General features: G+C 45.9%; 1 protein-coding gene and 2 non-coding genes across 3 annotated transcripts in view; 2 read left to right on the forward strand and 1 right to left on the reverse strand.

The window, feature by feature from the left end:
* The window catches only part of LOC132807201 (zinc finger protein 229-like), a 427,695-nt gene that overhangs the window by 162,923 nt on the left and 240,220 nt on the right, over positions 1 to 24,552 (reverse strand). The window lies entirely within an intron of this gene.
* Positions 13,664 to 13,735, forward strand: trnaw-cca (transfer RNA tryptophan (anticodon CCA)). Its single transcript has one exon. It is a non-coding gene; the product is annotated as a tRNA-Trp (tRNA).
* trnae-cuc (transfer RNA glutamic acid (anticodon CUC)) lies at positions 21,859 to 21,930 on the forward strand. The gene has a single exon. It is a non-coding gene; the product is annotated as a tRNA-Glu (tRNA).

Here is a 24,552-nt window from a genome sequence, read left to right on the forward strand (position 1 = left end):
TGAGAAACCCCGTGATTACACGCAACCTGCGTGGGAGTGTTCCAGGGTTCTGACTATGCAGACAACTTTAACTCTGTAGCGAAATGTGGACTAGAGTTCTCGCTGTAGACGAGCCCTTCTTTGGATCGTTGAAGCTGCTGAGACGCAATGACCCCCGCAGCATGGAAACTCTGTGGAAGCAAATTCAATTCCCCAAACGGGCTGGAGTGTCTGGCATGAAGCTAATCCATTCCTTCAACCCTGGAATGAAGTCAATCGATTCCTTCAATCCAAGACTGTGGGCGGCCCGGCAGCAGCTCAGTGGTTAGCACCGCTGCCTCACAGTGCCAGGGACTTGAGTTTGATCCCACCCTCAGGGTGATTGTCTGTGTGGAGATTGTATTTTCCTCCCCCCCCCCCACCCTCCCCAATCTCTGGGTGCTCTGGTTTCCCCCCAAGGTCCCAAGATGTGCAGCTTAGAGTGGATTGGGTGTTCTAAATTCAGGGATTAGCTGTGGAGGTTATTGGGTGGGATGCTCTAAGAGGGGTCAGTGTGGATTGTTGGACCAAAGGGCCTGTTTCCACAGTGTAGGGGGTTTGATGATTCCCCCAACGTGTCTGCAGTCTGGCTTCTAGCTGCATCTCTCTGAGCCGAAGGTCCACCAGCATGTGTTTTCCCTAGTTTCCAGCACCCAGAACCTCCAACATTCTGCAAATCGAAAGGCAAGTCCCACCCTGCCCTCTCCAATGTGTGCTATGTAACTGCTTATTCAGTTTTAGTGGCCCAGCAGAGGCTGGTATCCAAGTTCGGAACACATGAGGATGGCATCAACGAGGACCTTGGATTCATGTCACATGACAGGTAACCCCACTTCACTGTCACGCTCTCTCACACCCACACAAAGCACACATTCTCACATTCACAGAGATCCCTCTCTGACACACCCACATATACACCCTCTCACAGGCTGATACTCTATCACTCACATACTTTATCCAGCAAGCTCACACTCACACATACTCTCATGCGTGCACACTTGCATATAAGGCTTTGGTGTGATTTTGTATTTGAAAATACATTGTGCGCTTTTTCAGCCAAATACAATCTACAGGCAGTCAATCCATGTGAGATTTTATAAATTCCTACTTTGGAAATAGAACCAGTCTCACTCAAGATTGGGATACAGACCTTAAGTTGTCTCGAGAATGTGTCTTCAAACAAGTTCTGGGATTTACATATTAATGAACTAAAACCTGCAACCCATCCTAAAAGATGAAAGATTTCACAACAATCTAAGTTTGTTCTATATCATTTCTGTTGCGTGAAACTGCGACCTTTTGCTATAAATTTTACTATGATCCTGCTCCACAAACATCTGTTGAAGGAGCAGTGTTCCGAAAGTTAGTGCTTCCAAATAAACATGTTGGACTATAATCTGGTGTTGTATGATTTTTAACTTTGTTTCTCGTGAATACATCCCACACCTCCAGGTGCTGCCAGTAAACCTTACAATGTCGATGAAATGATGCAATACCTGTAGAGATGAAAAGTTTACAACTTCTAATGATATTAGCTATTCATTCACTGCTCCTTCTGATACACGATATTGGAAACTTAGTGCAAGAGGTTGAAAGGAATGCGCAGCTTTAAAACAAAAACCTATTGGATCTCATAGCTTTCATTGACAGTCTGAGACTGGGGTTAAGTTCAAGTTACCTTTATTGACACCCAACTTTGTTACAGCTTCAGATCTCCCCAGCAAAAAAAAAGTGTATGAAAAAAGCTTTTAAAAAAAAAACAGCTCAAAGCTCACACACTCCTCCCAACTCTACTTCCTTTACTGTTGGTCAGCACAGAGTTGTCCCTTCATAATTGGTCCTTGGTACAGCCTTAAGCTGAAGGAAGCATTGCCTCACTCAGCAATTTCAACCTACACACTGTGTCCATTTAGGTTACTCCCATCATTTTACATGGGGGGCAGTCAAGAGTCAACCATGCTGCTGTGGGTCTGGAGTCAGGTGTACGCCAGACTGGATAAAGGATGCAGTTGAGATGAGTTCCTCAAAGGGACATGAGTGAATTAGATGACAGTTTCTCCCCCCAAAAATGGTTTCATTATTAGATTCAGAACTCCAAATTTCTGACCGAATTCCAATCCCACCATCTGCCTCGGCGGGATTCAAACCCCGGGAATCCCCGGAACTGGGTTGATAGTCCAGTCGATAATGGCACTCAGCCGTCGCTCCTTCAATCCTGCAATGTCACGTGAACTCAATAGACAATAGGTGTAGGAGTAGGCCATTCTGCTCTTCGAGCCTGCATCACCATTCATTATGATCATGGCTGATCATCCTCAATCAGCATCCTGTTCCTGCCTTATCTCCATAACCCTTGATTCCACGATCCTTGAGAGCTCTATCCAACTCTTTCTTAAACGAATCCAGAGACTGGGCCTCCACTGCCTTCTGGGACAGAGCATTCCACTCACCCACGACTCTCTGGGTGAAGAAGTTTCTCCTCATCTCTGTCCTAAATGGCCTACCCCTTACTTTTAAGCTGTGTCCTCTGGTTCAGGACTCACCCAACAGTGGAAACATATTTCCTGCCTCCAGAGTGTCAAATCATTAAATCGCTGCAATGCACAAATAGGCCATTTGGTTCATTGAATACTATCGGTATAGGAGTTGGGAGGTCATGTTGTAGCTGTACAGGACATTGGTTCGGCCACTTTTGGATTATTGCATTCGATTCTGGTCTCCCTACGATAGGATACGAATGATGTTGTGAAACTTGAAAGTGTGCAGAAAAGATAGATAAGGATGTCGCCAGGATTGGAGGGTTTGTGGTATAAGGAGAGTCTGAATAGGATGGGGAGTGTCCCTGGAGTGTCGGAGGATGAGGGGTGATCTTATGGACATTTATAAAATCATGAGGGGCATGGATAGGGTAAATAGGCTAGAGGAAGTGGTGGAGGCTGGTACAATTACAACATTTAAAAGGCATCTGGATGGGTGTGTGAATAGGAAAGGTTTGGTGGGATATAGGCCAAATGCTGGCAAATGGGATACTAGATTTATATAGGACATCTTATCAGCATGGATGTGTTGGATCAAAAAGTCTATTTCCGTGCTGTATATCTCTATGTCTATTTGATAAAAGATGTTTTATTTCTGTTGATGTAAATATTGTTAGGGAGAGAGAATTCCTCAAGTAGGGGATGATAAGAATCCTGGGAGACCCCTAATTCTGTTCTACTATCTAATTAACACACTTTAAGCACCAAATGTGCATTTATGTGTAATTTTGTTTCATTTTTCTTGTTTTATTCCCTGCTCCGATTACTCTCTCAGTCTGGAAGATTATCAGACTGAGAATATTGTGGATTGGGCCTTGATCGACTGAATGTTTTATTGCTCTGGAAGGTGTAAAAGGGACTCAGCAGAAAGCCAGCTGAGCTGAGAACAGACAACATCTTACTCTGTGGGAACATGGAGAAGAGGACAGAGAAATCAGGACCTGAAATCCGAGCTGACACCAGAGTACCATGTTATTAGTGCTTTGATTAGCAGTGCCAACCCTCTACCTTTACCTCGCTTCCTATTCAACTTGAATGTCACATACCCCCTCAATATTCAGATCCAATCCTTGTCATCCTGAAGCCATGTCCCTGTAAGGAGTCTCAGATCATAATTATTCTCTTCAATGTGTGCAGTCAATTCATTCAGTTTTGTTACATTGCAGCACACATTCAGCCATAAAGTCTTCAGTTTCAATTTTTGTGTTCTGTAGAATCCAGTTTTGATTGATTAGATTAGATTCCCTACAGTGTTGAAACAGGACCTTCGGCCCAACAAGTCCACACCGACACCCTGAAGTGTAGCCCACCCAGACACATTTCTTTCTGATTAATGAACCTAACACTATGGACAATTTAGCATGGCCTGACCTGCACATCTTTGGACTGGGACATTTACTTTCCGTGTCCCTTTCTATCATTCTCTGATGTTCATTTTCCACATCACTACATTGCTGACCTGCCTTGATTCGGATTGGCCATGAAAAATGCATGTTTATACATTCGCAGTAATAGAAGCACGAGTAGGCCATTTGGTTTTTCGAGCTACTACACCAATCATTAAGATCATGGCTCATCTATCCATCGTCTCAGCTCCTCTTACCTGCATTATCCTGACTATCCTAAATTCACCTACCATACAAAATCCCATCAAACTATGTCATGAATATGGCTGCTTCTACTGTTTCCTTGGGCAGAGATTTCTATAGATTCACCACTCTCCGGGAAAAGCAGTTCCTTCTCCTCTGTCTTAAACCTTCTCCCAAATCTTGTGACCTAGTCTCACTCACCGGCAGAAACGACTAGATAGCGTGGGTCTGGGTGGCATGCTCGTCGGATGGGTCAGTGTGGATTTGATGGGATGAATGGCCTGCTTCCACGCTGTAGTGATTCTATGATTTATCGCAGTTGTGTTTGCCATGGACCGCAGCACCAGAAACTCCCACTTTCTGCAAATCGAAAGACAAGTCCCACCCTGCCCTCTTGTACGTGTGTTATCTAATTGCTTAATCATTTCTAGTGAATGCAGTCCATACCTCCCGCTGCTGCCAGTAACCTTTCCAAAGCTGATGAGACAATGCAATACCTGCAGTACCGAAAATCGTAAGGCTTCTAACGCTACCAGTTACTGATTCACCGCTCCCAATGATGGACAGCATTGGAAATACAATGTTGGAGGCTGAAAGAAATGAGCAGTTTAAAACAAAAACTAACCTAACCCTTCCCTAGGCTCCCTGCTCAGCACACTTTACTTCAATCACTTCAACTCCACATTAAAACAAATTCCCACTTTCCTCCAATATCCTGAATGTCCTCACTCACTCAGTTGCTGTCTCACAAATGAAAGATTTCATTGTAGCTTCTGCTCCCAGTAAGGACAAAACATCCTTGAAAGCTGCTCTGAAAGTCCAGTCTTCACAATGACACTTCTGCTTTCCTTCAGTCCAAATTGTCCGTGCTGAACAGATATCCCAAATTAACATAGTCTCATTTGTCAGCACATAACCTATATCCCTCTCAATTCTCCCTATTACCAGATGCCTTTTAAAATGCTTTAATTATACCAGCCTCCACCACTTCCTCTGGCTGCTCTTTCCATACACACAACACCCTCTGCGTAAGAAAGGTGCCTGTAAAGTTCCTTTTAAATATTTCCCCTCTCACCTCAGACCTATGCCTTTTAGTTTTGGAAACCCCCACTCTGGGGAAAAGATTTTGGCTATTCACCCTATCCATGCTCCTTATGAACTTCTATAAAATCACCCCTCAGCCCCCAATGATCCAGAGAAAACAGCCCAGCCGATTCAGCCTCTCCAGATAGATCAAACCCTCCAACTTTGGCAATAGCCTTGTAAATCTTTTCCAAATCCTTGCAAAAGTTCGTAACACTTTTCCTGTAGCAGTGAAACCAGAACCGAATGCAGTATCCCAAAAGTGGCCTAATCAATGTCCTGTACAGCCGCAACATGACCTCCCAACATCTATATTGAAATGTACTGACCTATAAAAGCAAATATACCAAATACCTTTTTTGCTATCCTGTCTACCTGCGACTCCACTATGAACCAGCACTCCAAGGTATGTTCCTTCAACAAGACTCCCCATTAAATGTGTATATCCTGCTCTGACCTGCCTTTCCAAAATCCATATTTCAAAATGGCGTTGAGAGACATATATGCCGTGATTGAATGGTGGAGCAGATCTGATGGACTAAATGGCTTAATTTCTGCACCTATGTTGTATGGTCTCTGGCTGTCCTGGATACAATGAGAGAATTGGAAGCAGGAATAGGTCATTTATATTTCCAGCTGGCACCAGCATTGAACAGTTCATAACTGGATATAAACATACCTGCATCTAGATGGATAGGCTGAGACTTTTTTCAGTGGAGCATCAGAGATTGAGAGGTGACCTTAGAGAGGATTATAAAATCATGAGAGGTATAAATGAGGTGAACGGCAGGCATTCTTTCCCTCGTGTGGGTGTTTCAAGATTAGGGAGCAAATTTTGAAGGTGAAGAATGAAATATTTTAAAAAGACATGAGGGGCACCTTTTTTCTAAAAGGTAAAGAGTAGATCGTGTGATGAATCAATGTCCAGAGGAGTTGCTGGATGCAAGCGCAGTTACAAAGTTTAAAAGGCATTTGGATAAGTACATGAGTAGGAAAAGTTCGGAGGGATATGGGCCAGTCATTGGCAGGTGGGACCAGTTTAGTTTCAGAACACCATCAGCATGGACGTGTTCGACTGAATGGTCTGTTTCTGTGCTGTATGACTCTGTAACTGTTATGTACTAGTCTTAAAACCATTTTCTTGCCTCCTCCCATAACTCCTTCGTTCTTCAAAGTCACATGAACTCAGCCTTGAATAAATTCAATAACCGACCTAACTGCAGGAAGACATCCTCATTTCTGAACTCAATTCCTCTCGCTGATATACCACTTGCTTTGTTCATTGCTTGCTGCACTTTCTGACAACTGGCAGTGACTGGTGTAGAAGGACACTGAGGCCCCTTTGTCTATCCACACGTCACTCTTGATGAAGTGCTCGTGCCCGAAACGTCAACCCTCCTCCTCAGTTGCTGCCTGACCTACTGTGGATTTCCAATATTCAACTCTGATACAGCACAACAGTCCAACGTTGAACACGTACACCTTAGTCCAACACAGGCACCTCCCGATCATAACAAATATTAAGCGTCCAAATGCGAATACGGGAGACAAATGCCGACGCTATTTTATTTTGCCGATTTTTTTCCCTGTGCCTCGACATTTTATTTCTTTTGCATTTTGTCTGGCTTTTCAACGTTTCTGTCCTTTCCCCAGGGTAGAGGGATTCCAAAACTAGAGGGTAAAGGCTTAGGGTGTGGGAGAAAGATTTTAAAAGATCTGAAAAACTAGGAATAGAACATTTACCCCTTACTGGGCGAAAGTGAGGACTGCAGATGCTGGAGATTAGAGTCGAGAGTGTGGAGCTGGAAAAGCACAGCAGGTCAGGCAGCATCCGAGGACCAGGAGAATTGACGTTTCAGGCAAAACCCTTCATCAGGAAATAGCCATGGGGAACTGCAGGGCTGTAGCCTAATCGAGTGAGTAAGTGGGATGCTGTTGGGAAGGTCGGTGTGAATGGCCTGTAGGGATGATATGGTTCCACTGCCTTAGTCACGTGTATTGTGAGAAATGTAGGAGGAGTGGGTTCCAGTTCGTGGGACATTGACACCAGTCCTGGAGAATGTGGCAGTTGTGCCGTCTCTCTCTTCACATTCTGCTCCCCGTCCATTTTCTCCCCATTCACTGCCCCCTGCCCATTCTCTCTCCTCACACTGCACCCTCTATTCTCCCCCAACCCTCTGAACCCCAGTCTGTTCCCCAGTCCATTTCCCTCCTTTCTCCACCACCCCCAGCGACCCCCACATCCCCCGCACCCCCACAATCGTCCTTTCTCGTGCCTCAGCCCTCTTTGATCGCTGTATGAAGTCTTTCTCAGGGGAGAGAGAGAATGGATGGTGATGACTTTACCTGTGAAACACGGCATGTGGGAAATAGTTGATATTTAAAATTGAGACTAACTAAAACCGTATATACAGAAACTTCGTTAAAGTCGGGAAGAATGTTATTTTTTCCAAAAAAAAGCTGCAAAAATCTTTCTGAAACTTGCATTGATGTATGTGCAGTTAGGCCACAATAAAGGAGAGGCTGTAAGGAGTGAATGAGTGAATAAAAGACAAGTCCAACATTGCCCTCGAGGAGAAAGTGAAAACTGCAGATGCTGGAGATCAGAGTCGAGAGCATGGTGTTGGAAAAGCTCAGCAGGTCAGGCAGCATCCAAGGGGCAGGAGAATCGCGTTTCGTGCATAAGCACTTGGCACTCGGCCATCGCTCCTTCAATCCCCCTGCGATGGCGCGTGAACTCACTGGTGCCTCCGCAGGTGGGAGGAGCAGGTGAATCCTTTCCGGCACTGACAGCAGGTGAATGGCCTCTCTCCGGTGTGGAGCCGCTGGTGGGTCAGCAGTGCAGCTGTCTGAGTGACCCCTCTCCCGCACATGGGGCACGTGAATGGCTTCTCTCCCTTGTGGACCCACTCGTGCGTCTGCAGATGGCAGATCCGACTGAAGCCCTTCCTGCACACTGAGCAGGTGAATGGCCTCTCCCGGTGTGAATGAGTCTGTGAGTTTCCAGCACGGATGGGGAAGGGAATCCTTTCCCACGGTCCCCACATTTCCACGGTTTCCCCATTGAAGGAGCTTTCCTTGTGTTACTCTGGGTTTGAAATTACCAGTCTATCCCCACCGTGAGGGGTGAGAGTTTGATTCCCCTAAGCTGAGTAAATGGTTTGAAGCACTTTTCACAGTCAGCGCACTGAATCTCCCTCACTCGGGTGTCTCAGTATTCTTCCTGCCACACCAGTGTCCAAAATCTTTCAAGCAAACATGTCTTCTTGATTGGAATGGCTGCTGATATTCAAGGCCCAATGAATCAAGTGGCTCTGTCAGAAGTTGATGTATCATTTGCTTTCAGATTTCTTTCTGCACGTCTTCCTGCAAAGAAAAATCACAAAATAAGTGATCACTGTCAGTACAGTTAAATGAACATAACATAGGTGGCAATTCCTGTAGATTGCCAGATGCCTGCTGATCACATATTATCCAGGCCACAGAAACCTGAAAACCCTCATGCAGCCGGATAGGCTTCGGTATGTATGGAGGAAAACTTCATTCCAGTGACAATAACATGGAACAAACTGCCTACAAAGATGCTGGAAATGGAGCTGAATCAAGGATATGAAAATGAAATGTTAAGGCTGCTTGAGAAAAGAAGGGCAGTAAAATTGCTGAATGACTTCCTGCTGGCCTATTAAATAAAAAAAAGACAAAAAAGGACGTAACTGCATTACTACATTAGAAGGTGAATAATAATGACAAAGAAACTTTTACAACAGCCAACAATATCAGATATACATCATATAGAACAAAGAACAAAGAAATTTTACAGCCCAGGAACAGGCCCTTCAAGCCTGAGCCGATCCAAATGTACTGTCTAAACCTGTTGGTCAATTCCTAAGTATTTGTATCCCTCTACTCCCCACCCCCTCATGCATCTATCCAGACTCATCTTAAATGAATCTACCGTGCCTGCCTCTACCACCTCTGCTGGCAATGCGTTCCAACCGCCCACCACCCTCTGTGTGAAGTAAAGCTTACTTTCGCTTTGCATAAGTGCTGCCTTTGCCGCGTTCATTGTAATGGTAGCTCTGCCCCATCCCTGATTCAGGAAGTCAGATCTCGTTGAACGAAGCTGCTTTTGAGAGAATTGATTGGCCGTTTTCGCAGAAGGCAATGTAAGAAGCAAGGGCTCGTCCAGGATTTGAACCCGGGATCTCTCGCACGTCCACACAGTAGAAGGCCCGAAGCGAGAATCATACCCCTAGACCAACGAGCCACATGCCCCAGCGGCCCTGCATTTTTTTAACACGTGCCAATCCCTTAAATGCTGCTCAGATCCATAAGAATCTAACCTTTTAGTTGTGAACATGAGTAAAGAAGCAATCCTTTTCGAGAGTGCAAACTGTACACGTGCCAAACTGAGTGAATACACAAGGAAAATAGTTTTAAGAGAGATAGAATGTATTTGAGCACCTTTGGAGCGTCTGCCCCCTCCCTGGATTCACTCCAGTTGCTGCAAGTGAACAGTGTTTCACCCACCCCTACCTCTCCTCCCCCCTCGCTGCTGGAGGATGGTGTATGGAAAGAGGGAGACATTGCTTTGCTCCCAGATGTTGCCCAGAGGGAGGAAGTTTCACTCTGAGACTGACAGGGCTGCATCCGCATTGTGACATCAACAATGAAGGGCGGGCCGGACAGCTGTCCTGCAGTTGAGGCACGTGTGGAGGGGAGGAGACTTTGCAAATCCCACTCTCCTCCAAGTCAATGCAGTTTCAGTTCAAGCAAAGCAAGGGATTTAAATTTATTTTAGAAAACCTCCTTTGTGCCGTGGGAAAATTCCTGTCGCGGGAAACGCAGTATTGCAGATTCATAGTAACAGAAGCAGGAGGAGACCATTTGGTCAAGCCTGCTTCGTCATTCATTCAGATCACAGCTCCACCAACCTGCATTATCCCGACCACCCTTAATTCCCCTACCATGCAAATACCCATCCAACTGTGTCTTCAATATACTTCATGAAGCTGTCTCAACTGCTCTCTTGGGCAGATAATCCCATGGAGTCTCACAGAGTGACACAGATGTACAGCACGGAAACAGACCCTTTACTCCAACTCGTCCATGCAGCCCAGCTATCCTAACCTAATCCAGTCCCATTTGCCAGCACTTGGCCCAAATCCCCACAAAACCTTCCTATTCATCTCCACAACCAGACGCATTTTAAATGTTGTAATTATACCAGCCCCCATCACTTTCTCCAGCAGCTCATGCCGTACATGCATCACCCTCTGCGTGAAAAGGTTGCCCCTTATGTCCCTTCTATATCTTTCCACTCCCCTCCCTAAACCTATGCCCTCTAGTCCTGGACTCCCCCATCCCAGGTAAAAGAACTTGTCTATTTGCCCTATCCATATCCCTCATGGTTTTATAAACCTCTATACGGTCACCCCTTAGCCTCTGACGCTCCAGAGAAAACAGTCTATTCAACCTCGCCCTATAGCTCAACCCTCCAACACAGGCAACATCCTTGTAAATCTTTTCTGCACCTTTTCTAGTTTCACAACATCTTTCCTATAGGAAGCAGACCAAAATTACATGCAATATTCCAAACGTGGCCTGACCAATGTTCTGTACAGTGGCAACATGAGCTCCCAACATCTATCCTCGATACTCTGACCAACAAAGGAAAGCACACCAAAAGCCTTCTTTACTATCCTATCTACCTGCGTTTCTACGTTTAAGGAACTATCAACCTGAACTCCAAGGTCTCTTTGTTCAGCAACACTTCCAAGGAACGTACCATTAAGTGTAAAAGTCCTGCTCTGATTTGTTTTTCCAAAATGCAGTACCTCATATTTATCTACATTAACCTCCATCTGCCACTTCTCAGCCCCTTGGCCCATGATCAAGGTCCCGTTGCAATCTGAGGTAACCTTCTTTGCTGTCCACTACACCTCCAATTTTGGTGTCATCTATAAACTTACTAACTATACCTCCTCCGTTTACATACAAATCATTATATAAATCACAAAAAGTAGGGGACCCAGCATCAATCCTTCTGACACACCATTGGTCACAGGCCTTCAGTCTGAAAAGCAACCCTCCATCACCACCGTCTGACTTCTGCCTTCGAGCCAGTTCTGTATCCAAATGGCTAGTTGTCCCTGCATTCCATGAATTCCTGAAGAAGGGTTCATGCCTGAAACATCGATTCTCCAGCTGCTTGGATCCTGCCTGACCTGCTGCGCTTTTCCAGCAACACATTTTCAGCTTCCATGAGATTAAACCTTGCTCACCAGTCTCCCATGAGGACCCTTGATGAACGCCTTCCTGAAGTCCATATAGATCACGTCTAATGCTCTGCCCTTATCAATCCACTTTGTTACTTCTTCAAAAAATTCAATCATGTTTGTGAGACATGATTTCCCAAGCTTAAAGCCATGCTGACTATGCCTAGTCAATTCTTGCCTTTCCAAATACATTTAAATCCTATCTCTCAGGATTCTCTCCAACAACTTGCCCATCACGGATGTCAGGCTCACCGGTCTATAGTTCCCTGGCTTTTTCTTACCACCTTTCTTAAATACTGGCACCACAGTAGCCACCCTCTAGCCCAGCAATCACTTCCCTAGTTTCCCACAGAGTTCTTGGGTACTCCTGATCAAGTCCTTGGGATTTATCCACTTTTATGCATTTCAAGATATCCAGCAATTTCTCATCTGTAATATGGACATTTTTTCAACATGTCACCATCTACTTTCTCACATTTTATATCTTCCATGCCCTTGTCCACAGTAAACACTGATGCATAATATCCGTTCAGTATCCCCCCCCCCCACCCCCCCACCCCGCCATCTACTGCAGCTCCACACAAAGGCCGCCTTGCTGATCTTTCAGGTGCCCTATTATCTCCCTTTTATCCTTTTGTCCTTAATGTATTTATAAAAACCCTTTGGATTATCATTAACTCTATTTGCCAAAGCTATCTCATGCCCCCTTTTTGCCCTCATGATTCCCCTCTCAAGTATGCTTGTACTGCCTTCATACTCTCAGGATTCACTCGATCTCTCTGTCTATACCTGACATATGCTTCCTTGTTTTTCTTTACCAAAATCTCATTTTTTCTAGTCATCCAGCATTCCCTACATATACCAGCCTTTCCTTTCACCCTAACTGAAATATACTTGTCTGGACTCTTGTTATCTCATATCTGAAGGCTTTCCATTTTCCAGCAACCTGCGAACATCTGCCCCCAATCAGTTTTTGTAAGATCTTGCTTAATACCTGAATCTTCCTCCAATTTAGAACTTCAACTTTTAGATCTGATATATTATTTTCAATCACGATTCTAATGTTAATAGAATTGGGGTTGCTGGCCTTAGGTTTTGCACCCTCTCCAGTAGGTACATCCACATTGTGAATTAGAAAATTTCCTTGTACACACTTAACATATTCCTCTTTTTGGCAGATAGGTAAATGGGCAGGAGTTATGCCTTGGGTCCACACTTCATTCATTCCCATCAACCCTACCCCCATTCCTACCCCAATAGTCCAACGTCACTTTCCTCTGCAACTGCTGAATGTGTGACGCCAGCCCATTTACCTGTTCCCTCCTCACTATCTAAGCGCCCAAACTTACCTTCCAGGTGAAGTGGTACTTTACCTGCACTTCCCAGAACCAGTCTACTGCATTTGCTGCTCACAATGTGGTCTCATCTATATTGGGGAACCGAAGCATAAACTGGGTGACTGCTGCACAGAACATCTACGCTCTGCCCACAAAAAAAGACCCTGAGTTTCCAGCTGCCTGCCAATTCCACACCCCACCCTGTTCCCTGGCCAACATCTGTGTCTCAGGTTTGCTGTATTGTTCCAGTGAAGCTCAGCACCAGCAGAACGAAGAGCACCGGATATTCCACTTGGGGACCATACATCCCTCCGGTCCCAATATCGAATTCAATAATTCTAGGGCCTGAACTCCATAGTATCCTCGTCCCACCCACACACACCAAGCCTTGTTATCACATCGTCTGTCATTCCACACTACTTAGCCACGAACAGTCTCCATTAACAGTTATTCACCCTCCCACGCAGATCGTTATCAACTCCTTTATCTGTCCAACAGTTCTTCCTTCGCTTTGGGCTCTGTCCTGATCTCCTCCTTCCTCCCACAATATCTCCTGCATATAAACCGACATTTTCCTAATCACCATCAGTTCTGTGGAAGGGTCACATGCTACTCCTGTTTTTTTTGTTTCTGATATACAGCATCCGCAATTCTTTCAGATTTTTATTGAGAGAGAGTTGGAAATTGTTTGGAGAGACAGAAAGAGAGGGGGGAGGAACAGAACAGACATGAACTGTTGATCTCAGTTGCTCCTCAAAACGTAAAATCATTGAAGTGCGATCATTTCCTTTAATCATGAATAGAGACCTCCGGCCATCCGTGAGCTTGTGGCGCAACGGTAGCGCGTCTGACTCCAGATCAGAAGGTTGCCTGTTCAAATCACGTCAGGCTCACTGAAGTCGACCATTTATGTTTCAAACCAAGGAAGGAGTATGTTTACTCCGTTTTACTGTTGTGCCAAATCTTCTTTCCGGAAACTTTCGATCACAGTAAAGCTTTGCTGTCAGTTTGATTTGTGAACACTGTGTCAGGGAGGTGGTGTGCCCAGTGTTTGGGTAAATGCTCAGCTCCCCCCAATGTGAGACGTAAAACACAAACTGATCATCACGGGATTTAAACACACAGCCGCTTCGTTCAGTTGGTGACAGCGCGGTGTGAAAAACATTATACCGATATTTTTACAACATAATCTAGAGATTATCAGCTTTGTGTTTCAAACTATCAGGAGGTCCCAGCTCCTTCTGTCATAGCAGAGTGACAAACGAGTTCAGACAGAAATGTTTCCCACCAACAGCAAATCCTTTCCTCTCACTGGACACAGTTAAAATTATCTTTATTCAACAGAAGGAGCGGAAACTACAGTCTGACAGCCCCTCTCCACGTTAACGGTGAGCCTGAATTTTATAAACGGTGCCAGTAAAATCCAGTGGCGGACACTGATTTGGTTCAATCGTTTTTATTTGCCAAGCGTAATTCACCGAGAGGATGCTGCTGTGTGAGACAGCGTGGGGAATTACTGCAGGGCCTCCTGCGTATGGAACACACCGCAACTGATGTGTTTCACCTTCATCAGTTTATTCCCATCTCGGAGAAGAGAGGTTTGATGATTCGGATCATAGCAGCCAGACAGAGAACATGAGAAGAGCACTCAGACCTTCACAAGCTTGTCACCACAGCTGGGTCATCGTGGCCCGTGTATCAGTATGGGACAGTAATCTGCATCTACTGACTGGAAGCACAGCAAATTGGAGTGCTGGTGGGACTATCACACAGGAGAAAACGGCTTCAACAGATCAACTGGAGTGGCTCCCAATGCGCAACTCCGCTCACCTCAACTGAATAACTGTAAACAAATTACTCAGTGATTCAAAGGAATACTCAGTTTTGAATCTGCATTGTGTCATGTACCTTCGAGAATGATGTCAAAACACCTTCATTGCTGCGATGGAGTATTCTGTTGGGCAGAATATATCCGTTGTCAAATTTCCTACGTTCTGTTGGTCTAACTCCGGTTTCACTCAGAATCACGAAATGTGTGACAGCGCAGACTGAGGCCATGCAGCCCACCTTAGCTCTGCTGGTTCATCACAATATGTAAATAAGTGTCTCATTCTGTCGCCTTCTCCCTGTAAATCTGCACATTGTTACATTGAACATGCCCACCGAATTCCCTTTTGTATCCATTGAATCTGCCTCTTTGTCACTGTCAGACAGCGACTTACTGACCCCACTCCCTGTGCGAAAACGGTCTTCCTAATGTCACTTTTGCTTATTTTCCTGATGACTTTAAATCTCTGCCAAATTGTTCTCGATCTTTTCAGGCCTGGGAGCATTTTCACTGCATTATTTCCTCTGTCTAAAACCCTCATGATGTGGAAAACTTCAATCAGGCCAGCTTTCAGCCTTCTGTTCACCAAAGACAACTGCCCTAACTTTCCAATCTCCCTTCATTGCTGACATTCCTCGTACACGGTACCATTCACTTCAACCTGTTCAGCGCCGTCTGCAATCACTTCACTTCCCCGCTTCCTGAAGTATCACCCTCAGAATTGAGCGTAATACAGGTGGAGGATTCATTCAGACTCGGATTGCGCCGGCGAGAAATCTGCAAGACTTGTTCTCACTTTGAGCAAGTGTTTCCCTTCGCCGTGTTCACTGCAATGGTCCCTCTGTCCCATCCCTAATTCAGGCAGTCCGATCTGATTTCACGAAGCGGCATTTTAAGAAAACTGATCCGGCATCTTTGCTCAGGTCAATTTAAGAAATGAGGGTTCGCCTGGGATTGGAACCCGGCCCCTCCCACCCGTCTGTATAAGCTAGAAAACCCAAAACTGGCATCATACCCCGAGACCAATGAGACAAAAACCATGTGCGCGCCCAGCTCCTGAAGCAACTGGGAGTTGCTCAGTCTGAAATACATTGTACATTGTTCCCAGAATTACAAGCAGCAGAGAGTTTCAAGAACATCTGCTTCTCATTCTGCCTCCCTGTTCCCAGGACGCTGCTGTTTGTTCCGTCCCCAGGAACCGGGCTGTCTCCACTGGTGGATAATTGAACCATTTCGTTTCTACTTGCAATTCTCCCGCCGACAGGGGCTGTTAAGCCCATCGAGTCCACCGCGACTGTCTGCCACTTGTCTCTCTCTGAGGTGATTCACAATCAGTGATATCTGTCCTAATAGTAAGGGACTGTGTCTGAGTGGTGATACAGTTTCTGACATGCTGATCGTCTTGTCATTCACGTCCGGCCCGGCGTGGCGATTAATGCAGGGAATGGGCGAAACCGCAAGGCATGTGTTTCAACTTTATCAGCTCATTGGCATCTCAGAGAAGTGGTTTTGCGAATCAGTTCATAGGAAACTGATGAAGAACAGGAGAAGACCACTCAGACCTCCAAAAGCATGTTACTTGAACCGTGTGAGGTTCGCGAGTGTATCGGTATGATACAGGGCATTCAGACACTCAGGCAGTAGGTGCAAAGGCAAGATACAGAACAGAGCACAGCACCATTACAAAAGGAAACTGCTCAGGGAGACATCGAACAACAGCAGAGGATGGTTTCAATCCATCGATCTCTGCGTTATGGGCCCAGCCCGCTCCCGTTTTCCCCAGGTCCCTTCAGCCTTTCATCTGGCACGCGGCATGCACGTTCCAGACTGATGTCAATGACCTCCACTGCTGTCGTGTAATATGCTGGTGCGCAGACGTATGGAGGCTGTGTAAATAAAAACTTCTTTCTCACTTCCCACATTCTGTTGGTCGAACTGTGATTTCATTCTGAATCACAGCATGTGTCACAGCGCAGACGGAGGCCATGCGGCCCACCTTCGCTCTGCTGATTCGACACAGTGAGTAAACGTGTGTCTCTATTCGTATCATTCGTTTGCCTTCCCCGTGTATTTCTGCACATTGTTACTTTAAACATGACCAGCGAATTACCTGATGCGTCTATTGAATCTGCCTCTTTGTCAATGTCAGGAGATTTGCTGACCCTAACCTCACCTTTCTAATCTCTCTTTTATTTCTTTTCCTGATGACTTTAAAACTCTGCCGATCCTTTCAGGTGTGGGAGCATTTTAGCTGCATTACTTTCCCTGTCTGGACCCCGCATGACTTGGAAAGCTTCAAACACGCCAGATTTCAAACTTCTGTTCTCCGAGGAGAGCTGTCCCAATTTTCCAATCTGCCCTCATCGCTAACATTCCCTAAACACGGCACCACTGACGTCAGCGCAATATTCCATCATTTCACTTCCTTGCTTTCGGCTCAATTTGGACTCCAAGCAGCCCAACCTACTTTAGCGAGAGTGGGTTTTGAGAAAGTTAAGCGGGCAATCTTGCACAAACCAGGAAACGCAGGCTCATCGGAGATGCGAACCCTGGATCTCCTGCAAGCCTGCACAACAGAAGACCCAAACCGCGAACCATACTCAGAGACCAATGAGTAACAGACACTGCGCAAGCACCCCCCCCCCCCGCTGTTCCTCTTCAGCCAGCTGAGTCTTGCTCAGTGTGAAATACATTTGACATTGCTCTGAGAATTGCAAGCGGCAAAGAGTTTCCAGAACAGCTGCTTCTCATTCTATCTCCCTGCTGCTGTTTGTCCCGGGTCCTCTCTACTGGCAGAAATTTAAAACATTTTGTTTTTAAACATTTCTCTAACACCGGAGTGACCAGTGATAAGCATTGCCCTCCTCAACACAGGATACAGAGAACAACAGAAGACCAGTCAGACCTCCACGAGCCTGTCATCTCAACTGTGCACATTGGGCCAGTATATCAATGTGAAATATTTATGTCGAAGTTTTTTGGGAAAGAGATGAGAAGGCGAGGTGCAGAACAGTGCGCCGTTAGACGGGAAAGTTGCTGAAGACGACATTGACTGAATAGGAGAGATGGTTTCCCTTCTGGGTGATGCTCCCATCACACACCCGCAGACATATCGCCGTTGTACAAATATAAACTCTGTCTAAATTCCCACATTCTGTTTTTCCGAACTGTGATTTCGCTCAAAAGCACAAACTTTCAACACTCGCAATGTTCAAACTTTAACAAAGTGCTCATAGATATATTTAGCGAACACCTGGAAGGAATTCTGCCAAACGTACCTTGGGAATTTCGGTTTGAGTGCTCTTGAACTTTAAGTCAAAGGAAGGCAAATTTGCCTCGAGGCTGTGTAATGTGGAGATGTGTTCCCCATCTAAACTGATAGTGGTTAGCCATCCCAGTGCTTCCCGATGAAGGGCTGCCCTGACCCACAGGGAGGTTTCTTTGATAAACTGTCCCGGGGACTTCCAGTCGCACCATGACGTCATAGGGCGAGCCCCCGGTGATGGCCTGCAGCTGCTGTGACGCAATAATGGCGCTGGCCCCGGAACATGAATACGAATTAGTTCATGAGTCACGTGGTACTGAATCATTCTATGGAGTGTTCTTTCAACTTCACGGATTTATATATGAGAGGAGGTAAATGGGCAGCATTACACCTCGGGTCCACTCGTCCTTCACTCTCACACCCCACACCCACCTCCCATTGTCCCAAGGCACTTTCTCCTGCAACCGCCGAATGTGTAACACCTGCCCATTTACCTGCTCCATCCTGAATATCCAAGGGATCGAACATACCTTCCAGGTGAAGCAGCACTTTACCTACACATTTGTCACAAACTAGTCCACTGCATTCGTTGCTCACAGTGTGGTTTCCCCAAAGTAGCATGAAGCATAAACTGGGTGACTGCTTCGCAGAATATCTCGGTTCTGCCGAAAAAAAGGCCCTGAGCTTCTGGTTGCCTGTCACTTCAACACTCCACTCTGTACCCTGGCCTACTTCTCTGTCTCAGGCTTGCAGCAGTATTCCAGCAAAGTTCAGCCCCTGATTGAAGACCAACGCCTCATTTTCTACTTGGAGATCCTATAGCCATCAAGTCTTCAACATCGAGTTCAATATTGTTCGGACCCGAACTCCCCCATGCCCTTGACCCCGACCACACCCACACGAGGCCTTATTTTTACATCTTCTGCTGTTACACACGACTTATCGTTAGCCAGCAACAGTCTCCATTAACAGTTAGTCACCCTCCTACACAGATCGTTATTCACTCCTTTGGCCCTCCAATGTTCTCCCTCTGAACTGGTGGCAAAGAGAGCAATGTGGACTGATAGCCCTGAGTCAGCAGTTTGTCCCATCCCCAGGAACCGGGTTCTCTGCATTGGCGGATTATTAAACCATTTTGCTGTTGCGTTGATGTGAGGAGACTGTGTAAATATAAACTTTTCTAAATTCCCACCTTCCGTTGGTCGAACTGAGAGTTCACTCTGAATCACAACGCGTGTCACAGCGCATTTGGAGGCCCACCTTAGCTCTGCTGGTTCTACACAGCAAGTAAATAAGAGTCTCTATTCGGATCATTCTCTTACCTTCTCCCTGTAAGTCTCCACATTGTTACTTTGAACATGACCACAGAATTCCCTTTTGTGTACGTGAATCTGCCTCTTTGTCACAGTCAGACAGAGATTTACGCATCCGAACCATTCCTTGTGCCAAAATGTTCTTCCTAATGTCACTTTTACTTTTTTTCCAAATGCCTTGAAATCTCTGCCGATTTTTTGGGAAATTGAAATGATTCTCATTCCTGCACATGAGGCTGAAATGATTTAATTTCTAACGTAAAGGACTGCGGATGCTGAGAATCCGAGACAGAAAGATGAACTGCTGGAGAAACTCAGCAGGTTTGGCAGTACCTGTGGGAGAAAACAGAGTTCTGAAATATTGTCTCTGATTCTCTTTCCACCGATGTTGCCTGACCTGCTGAGTTGCTCCTGCAATTTCTGTTTTTGCTTTTAACTGAAAGTTCATTTCATCTTTCGGTGTGAAACAACCAGACTCTCCATTTGCAGATATTTAACCCTTTCGTAACCTGTGAAGTGATTGGATTCAAACAAACCCAGCAATAATTCACTCTTTCTCAGCTCCACAGGCAGAGAGACCTGGGAAATGAAGCTGTCAGTGTGGGTCTTTATTCGTGGGCAGAGTGGTGAATGCGACGGACGTGAAATCTATTGCGGTTTCCCCAGGCAGGTGTGAACCCTGCCGACTACAAAATTGGAAATGTCGTCAAAACGAAAGGGAGACTGTTCCCCGGTTTTTTCTTTAAGATTCAAATCAGTGGAGGGTGAAAGATATTTCACTCACATTGGGACTGGTGGGAATCTGTAACCCACTGCCTGTTCGGGTGGAACAAGCAGATATCCACCGAGCTGCTTTTCAGGCTATGAGCCAAGTGTTTGGAAATGAGACTAGAACTGTGAGGGGGTGGAAATCGTGATCGAAATGAAGCAGGCACCTGAGGACAAGGGTGTTTCCTTTGCCAGTGAAAGATACTGCTTCACAAAGTTGGGACTGTGGAAGGGAAGCAGTGACGGTGATTATCTTTGGTTGTTGACCTTGTGACTGTTCCCATTGCTGCGCATGTCCGTGTTAACGTCAGAACTCTGCCGCATGGTGGCGTTAGATACACACAGGGCCGGGGCGCAATGGATGACGCATCTGACTCCACCTACCTGTTTGAAATGCAGCTCACAGCTTCTTCACACACCCCAATTAATCTTTCTCATTGTCCTGAAGCCGGTTTGAATTCTTGATCTGCAGGAACGAGACACTTTTCACTGTCTCACGTCAGTAAGTGTCCCTGAGAACATCAGAGTCACGTCACAGCGCTGTCAGAGGAGGCGAAGCTGAAATAGCCCCACAAGCTGCTCACGGGCACATTTCACTTTCCCCAACTCACCGCCTCAACCACTGATCCTGGGAATGGAAAGGGAACAAACACCAAAACCCAGTCTCATATTTGTGAATCTTCCGGAAATAAGAAAACTGTTCATCCCTTCGGATCTTCCATCCTGGGCTAACAAAGGGTGATTGTAAATGGTTGACCATTCAGTGTCGATTCTTTTTGGCTGAAAATATCTTCCTTATCTCATCCCAGCATTTCTTGCCACAGATAACTGTGCGGCAGAGTTCATGTATATACTTCCTTGCATGGTATTTTGTAAATAACATTTGTTTGCTAGTTGTTTGTATCGGGTATTTCAGGTTCATCAGCCGCTGTTTAAGTGTGTTGGTAGATTTGTGGGCTACCATGATGCTGAGAGGTTTGAGTTGTCTGGACACCATTTAACAGATGTATTTAATGTAAGGTAATGTGGCTAGGTTTTCTGCACACGTTGTGTCTGCTTGTGTCAATTTGTTGATGAGAAATCGGCACACTGGGTTTATTGGGTCGGCAAAGGTGAGGATTGGAGATGCTGGAAGCCAGAGTTTAGATCAGAATGGTGCTGGAAAAGTACAACGGGTCAAGCAGCACCCGAGGAGCAGGAAAATCGAAGTTTCGGACAAAAGCTCTTTATCAGGAATAGACGCAGGACGTCTCCAGGGTGGAGAGATAATTTTGGGTGGGGGGGTGTGCTGGGGCGAAGGTAGCAAAGAGTAAAATAGGTGAATGGTGGTGGGGATAGAGGTGACAGGTCAGAGAGGAGGGTTTAGCGGATAGTTGGGAAGGGAGATTGGCAAGGAGGACAGGTCATGAGGTCAGTGCTGAGCAGGAAGGTTGGAACTGAGGTAAGGTGGGGGGAGGGGAAAGGAGGAAACTGGTGAAGTCTTCATTGATGCCCTGGGGTGGAAGTGTTCTGAGGCGGAAGATGAGGTGTTCTTCTTCCAGGCCTCGGGTGGGGAGGGAGCGGCGGTGAAGGAGGCCCAGGACCTGCATGTCCTTGGCAGAGTGGGAGGATGGATTGAAATGTTAGGCCACAGGGCGATGTGGTTGATTGGTGCGGGTGTCGCGGGGATGTGACTTGACTCTCCAGTCTCCCCCATGTTATAGAGATCGCATCGGGAGCAATGGATACAAAAAAGTTACATTGATGCATGTACCGGTGAAAGTCTTCTTACTCCCGCAGCCCGGGTTCGATTCCCAGGCAGCGAGGCAATTTTTAGCAGAGCTACAAATACAGGGGCATGTCTCCCTGCTGGTCTAGTGTTTAGGATTCGGCGCTCTCACCGCCGCGGCCCGGGTTCGATTCCCGGTTAGGGAAGCAATTTTCAGCGTGTCTACAAGTTCTCCATTCTCCTTAAATGCGCTGTATCTTTGTTTGCTGATCTTCGTCATTCCTGGGTGCTGCAGTGTGAAGGAGCTCGTTAAAATAACATCCTGATGCAGGTTTGTTTGTATGGGTTGGGATATTGCTTCTGCAGCTTAAGTACTTGGTTCGCATGTGTTGTTTTCCTGTAGACGCTGTTTTGAATTTACCATTGACTGTTCGCTCTACTGTGACATCTAGAACAACAGCACTTTGTTGTTGTTCTCCTCTTTTGTGAATTTTATGCCAGTAAGTAGATTGTTGATGGTATTGTAGGTTTCCTCTAAGTTGTTCCATTATCTCTGCACTATTGCTTCTGTTAGGAATCCTGATATTGGTGGTTTCATGGGTGCTCCGTTGATTTGTTTGTTCGTCTTGTTACTGAATAGGAAGTGGGAGGTAAGGCACAGCTCCACGAGCTTGACAGTGTTATCTTTGCTGATGACGTTGGTGCTGTTTGGTGTTTGTGTCTTTGGTTCTTCAAGTAGTGTCTTCAGTTTTCTTTGGTCGAGTTGATGTTAATGGATGTGAACAGGGCTGTATGTCAAAGGACAGTATTATTCCATCCTCTTCTATCTTGTTGACTTTGGTGTTCAAGAATTTTTGGATGGAGTAACTGGAGTGGCGTGAGTCTTCGACTTGGTGTTTTAGTCTTCAGTGGAGGTCTTTGACTAGTCTGTATATTGATGTTCCAAGTGGTGAGACTGTGGCCTGAGGGGGGCTCCTGGTTTGAAGAGGAGGAGAACAGCAACAAAGTGCCATTCCTAGATGTCACAGTAGAGCGAACAGTCAATGGGGAACTTCAAACTAGCGTCGACAGAAAAACAACACACGCAACCAAATACTTAACCGCAGAAGCAATCATCCCAACACCCACAAACGAGTGAACAATCCTCACTCTCTCCGCGGAGCAGGTAAGGGCTGTTTGGCACTGTCTGTTTGTAGACGCGGTTACGTTTGTTTCACGGTTTAAATTTAAATTTTTTTTTCAAGACAAGTGCGGAGCGGACCCGGAAGCTGGTGTAGCGCAAAGTTACCTGGGTAGGTTTTTTTGCCAATAAAGGCGCGCAGGAGGGAATGTATGGAGGAAAACTTCATTCCAGTGACAATAACATGGAATAAACTGCCTACAAAGATGGTGGAAATGGAGCTGAATCAAGGATATGAAAATGAAATGTTAAGGCTGCTTGAGAAAAGAAAGGCAGTAAAATTGCTGAATGACTTCCTGCTGGCCTATTAAATAAAAAAAATGACAAAAAAGGACGTAACTCCATTACTACATTAGAAGGTGAATAATAATGACAAAGAAACTTTTACAACAGCCAACAATATCAGATATACACCATATAGAACAAAGAACAAAGAAAATTTACAGCCCAGGAACAGGCCCTTCAAGCCTGAGCCGATCCAAATGTACTGTCTAAACCTGTTGGTCAATTCCTAAGTATTTGTATCCCTCTACTCCCCACCCACTCATGCATTTATCCAGACGCATCTTAAATGAATCTACCGTGCCTGCCTCTACCGCCTCTGCTGGCAATGCGTTCCAAACGCCCACCACCCTCTGTGTGAAGTAAAACTCATTTTCGCTTTGAATAAGTGCTGCCCTTGCCGCGTTCATTGTAATGGTAGCTCTGCCCCATCCCTGATTCATCGGATCTCGTTGAACGAAGCTGCTTTTTGAGAGAATTGATTGGCCGTTTTCGCACAAGGCAATGTAAGAAATAAGGGCTCGTCCGGGAATTCAACGCGGGATCTCTCGCACGCCCACGCACCAGGATGCCCGAAACGAGGATTATTCCCCTAGACCAACATGCCCCAGGTGCCCTACATATTTTTGACATGTGCCAATCCCTTAAATGCTGCTCAGTTCCATGAGAATCTAATCTTTTAGTTGTGAACATGAGTAAAGAAACAATCCTTTTCGAGGGTGCAAACTGTACACAAGGAAAATAGCTTTAAGAGAGATAAAAAGTATTTGAGCACCTTTGGAGTGTCTGCCCCCTCCGTGGATTCACTCAAGTTGCTACAAGTGAACAGTGTTTCACCCACCCGTACCTCCCCTCCCCCCTCGCTGCTGGAGGATGGCGAATGGAAAGGGTGTGACATTGCTTTGCTCCCAGATATTGCCCAGAGGGAGGACGTTTCACTCTGAAGCTGACAGGGCTGCATCCGCATTGTGACGTCAACAATGGAGGCGGGCCGGACAGCTGTCCTGCAGTTGAGGCACGTGTGGAGGGGAGGACACTTTGCAAATCCCACTCTCCTCCAAGTCAATGCGATTTGAGTTCAAGCAAAGCAAGGGGTTTAAATTTATCTTAGAAAACCTTCTTTGTGCCGTGGGAAAACTCTGCCGCGGGAAATGCAGTGTTACAGATTCATATTAACAGAAGCAGGAGTAGACCATTTGGTCAAGCCTGCTTCGTCATTCGTCAAGATCACAGCTCCACCAACCTGCACAATCCCGACTACCCTTAATTCCCTTACCACGCAAATACCCATCCAACTGTGTCTTCAATATACTTCATGAAGCTGTCTCAACTGCTCTCTTGGGCAGAGAATCCCATGGAGTCTCAC

This window comes from Hemiscyllium ocellatum (genome assembly GCF_020745735.1).
Source record: "Hemiscyllium ocellatum isolate sHemOce1 chromosome 27 unlocalized genomic scaffold, sHemOce1.pat.X.cur. SUPER_27_unloc_10, whole genome shotgun sequence".
Lineage (NCBI taxonomy): Eukaryota > Metazoa > Chordata > Chondrichthyes > Orectolobiformes > Hemiscylliidae > Hemiscyllium > Hemiscyllium ocellatum.